A 4,281-nucleotide genomic window follows, 5' to 3' on the forward strand; every position below is an offset into this window, starting at 1 on the left:
ATGAGAGGGAGATATGGATTTCAAACATCGCTATGATAGGTTCCAATGTAAAAAATATTTCCTATTGCTAATAATGTTAACGTTTACTAATAAAACTGAAATTAGCAGCGTATAAACACACCCAGGCAGTATACCAATAAAAAGTGTGGCACCTCGCATTTAATCTACCTGCAAGAAAATGGGGGTGGCGAGCGAGTCAGATACCACTTAAGATATTTAATGAATGTCTCAATTAGCAACCCTCATTTCCCCTGAAAATCGCACTTTCATTTTTTGGGGTACCCTGCACTGCTTTCATGCTTTCAACCTCTTGTGCATTCTAGATAATAACTGTATAACAAATAAATGTATATTTACATGTGTATTTATTACCAATGGACAACAGCATTTACACAAATAATCAATTTCACATACTACTACTAACCAGAGCCACAGTTGGTTTTACTTCGTAAATATGCGATACAATGCAACCTGAAGTAACCAACACAACACTCTCAGGATGTTCAAAAATGATTGTATATTGACTTTCAGGATGCGGTTTTCAACAACAGTTCTGGCGTGTACCAGGAGCGCGTCTGTTAAGTCGACACTCTGAGTTGATAAATGACACGTCGTTGATGGAATGTTCAGTGAAATGTGGCAGGAAAACCAGCTGTTTGGCTTTCAGTGTCAACGTCAACAGACACCAGTGTGAACTCACCTTTAATGGAAGTTTTGAAAACACCAAGGAGATCAATCCAGACTGGGATTATTATGGCTCGGATTTCTGCTAGTCTGAGTAACAAAACTGTTAACTGTTTGTAAAATAATATGTCTTCACGAGTCCAAAGGATGTTTTAAACACGACGTGCGTGACTATTACCATGGATTAGTGTTAAAGGGACATTTCTGAGTTTGCTGCAGTATTTAAGATGTTATCGACTAACAGAGACTTTTTAACGATTGTAATTACATATCAAATATATTTTTCTGCATAATATATTAGTGGCTGTATATTAAACATGTTTCTGATCGTTCTAATATTTGTACTAGGTTAAATTTCATTATATTTCCTAAAATATATCTTTTCGTACGTACGAAATTATTTGAAGACAAAATCCAATTTGGGCTTCTTACAAAGATTAAGACGATCCGAAACACATTGATATACAGACATTGATATTCTAAACAAGAAAATATATTTAATATGTAAGTTTAATCGTAGAAATATTTTATTAGTCGGAAACAGCTTACAATGTAGCAAACTCGGGAATGTCCCTTTAAGGTCGATGACAGTCACTTTTCGCACCCTTGTTTTGTAAGAAGATGCAAAGTGACGTCATTGGAATATGACGCCATTCAAACTCAGAAATAGTTGTATTATTATAATGCTTCGCCACATGGAAATAAAAAAACTGGTCAACATTCTATAACACGCAGATAACGCTGTTTACAGGTCGGTATTCTTTTCATAATTCTGGACAACATATTAAGTTTAAGTTTTAAAAGATGAACGAAATAAAAAATACCTTTTGTCAAATATATCATAAAAAAAAAACCTTTGGATATGCTATAATTATTGTGTACGAAGCTAAAACAAGGGTCCAAACAGTGACTGTCGTCGACCGTAGATGTTCTATCGATAGGACGACTGCAACCGTGACTCCTAGAGACGATGTATCTTACTTTTGTTTATAAAGCAGTTTACTTTGTTTAACGAAATCACTAGAACACACTGATTTGTTAATTGTCGGCTGTTGGATGTCAAATATTTGAAACTTCAGATATATAGTCGAAGAGAAAAACTACTACATTCTTCCATTATTACTTGGGATCTTTTATTTGTACGTTCCCACAGGCAGGATAACACATACCACAACATTTAATATACCAGTCGTGGGGCACAGGTTCGGACCGTGGAAGGGGGTTCATTGCGGGGGTTCGATCCTTGAACCCAAGCATCTCAGGCGAGAGCTACACCGACTGAACTGTAGGAAAACCGTGTGTATTATCATGTTACATGTAGTTATTTAAAGCCCAAGTTTTGTGGCTAATATGATATATATATATATATATATATATATATATATATATATATATATATATATATATATATATATATATATATACTATCAGGGGTAATGAAAAGGCAGATTCAGCTGCCAAGTCTGCTCTGGATTTGCCTCATGCCAGGGTTGGTGTACAGTATACTGATTTTGAATATAGTATTAACCAATTTATCTTTTCGACTTGGCAACATAATTGGGACGGTGCGGTTGCGAACAAGCTTCATGCCATCAAGCCGGTCTTGGGAGAGTGACAGTCCTCCTATAAACAGTGCAGGAAGGATGAGGTAGTCTTGTGTCGTGCCCGCATCGGTCATACTTACTTGACCCAGTCATTTATCTTGAAGAAAGATCCTCCATCTCAGTGTGAGCACTGTCAGTGTGCTCTGACGGTGCGCCACATTTTGGTGGAGTGTCAGCATTTTAAAGAAACTCGAAGAAATATATTTGGCCAACCTAATGTGATGGAATCATTTCGATTCCATCCAGAATTTGTATTACAATTTTTACGCGATACTGATTTTTACTCTAAATATTAATTTTATATATCTGTGATATTTGTATTTTTGCACAGTTCTTTACACTGTTTTTTAATTTAACTGTTGAATTTTTATACTGATGTTGATCATCACATTATGCTTGCATTTACCATAGTTTGACACCCAATAGCCGGTATATTTTTCGTGCTGGTGTGTCGTTAAACATTCATTCATTCGAACTCAGTATGCTACAAGTTAAATTTATAATCCTTCATTAAAAATATATTCTTCTAATTCGGGGAGGGGGTGTTCGTTCCAAACAACTGGCCAAAGGTCGTGGTATGTGCTTTCATGTCTGTGGGAAACTGCATATATAAAAGATCCCTTGCTGCATTAGAACAAAATGTAGCCGCCTTCCTCAGAATTACCAAATATTTGACATCTTCTACCAGATGATTAATTAATCAATGTGCTCTAATGATGTCGTTAAACAAAAACAAAATTTAACCTTTTATCAAAAAGGTCTAGAGTTTAATAAATTCAATTTAAAACAAATTGTTATGTTTGGAATGCACTTATTAAGTTGTTAAACAAGTAACGGCATTACAAATGATGGGGTGGTTCCTTTAACTTGAAAAAGGCGTATGGTTCCACCATAAAATAACTCATTAGAGTGGCTACAGTATAAACTGTAAGGCAGAACACTGTCTACGTTAAACATTTCTTTGCAAAACGATAGGCATTCATTCTACGAACCTGGACGCCATTCTACGAAGCGATCTCAGTGCTAAGATAATCTTAATCTTAAAGGGACAGACCCTAGTTTTTAAACACTACAACATATTTTTCACTATTAGAGCCATTTATGGTCACTGAAATCAAACATTACTTCTATTTTATTATTTAGATTATCCATTTCCGTAGAACAGACGTGTTTCTGTTCAACCTGGTGTTTGTAGTACCAAAAATAGCATGTTTTCATATTTTAAAAAACGCACGTGCGTCTGAGAAGTGACAGTTTACTATTCGAGTTCTAGTCTATATTTAAGGATATTCCTTGTTTTACTCTGTTTCACTTTCACTCTGTTGTAACTTTATCCAACTCAGTTACAGGTTTGTAAATTAACTGAATTTAGTGTCCATTTTTTGCGTGGATCCTAATCTAATTAAAATTAGCTCCACTATTACACGTGAATCTAACAGCAGCCCGTTGGAGTTCATGTCCAGTTGACCTTTCATTCGACCAATCATAACCTTACTTGCAAAATCATGCCAGTGATTTGAAAAGAATTTGAAAACATTCGGGATTGTGCCGAGGGTATACCAAATAATTCGTGTGAATTACGAAGTATACCGGAAACTAATTGAAATATAATTTTTTTTTAAATATAAAATTCGTTTCAAGACGAAAAAATAAACCGTGATGGTATAGCCATAAAATCTGTTTATACTAATATACACTCCAAAGTTCATTACTGCACTTTTCCACCTGTTTTTTTCAATGTTGAAATAGACCAACAATTGCATAAATAATCTCGCCCGATATTTTTACTATTTGTATGCTCCCGAATAACGCTATAAAAGGCGAAGTGTAATTGGTCGATATTTAAATTGTTATTTATAGATGAAATGTCAACTGGACATGGGAGTCCACGCAATGCTGTTAGATCTACTCGCTAGACTCAGTAAAGCTAATTTTAATCAGATTGCGTGGATCTATTCAACGGATTGGGTTTTTGTCTCGTTCCAACCAGTGC

The sequence above is a fragment of the Gigantopelta aegis genome, chromosome 7, assembly GCF_016097555.1.
Source record: "Gigantopelta aegis isolate Gae_Host chromosome 7, Gae_host_genome, whole genome shotgun sequence".
NCBI lineage: Eukaryota > Metazoa > Mollusca > Gastropoda > Neomphalida > Peltospiridae > Gigantopelta > Gigantopelta aegis.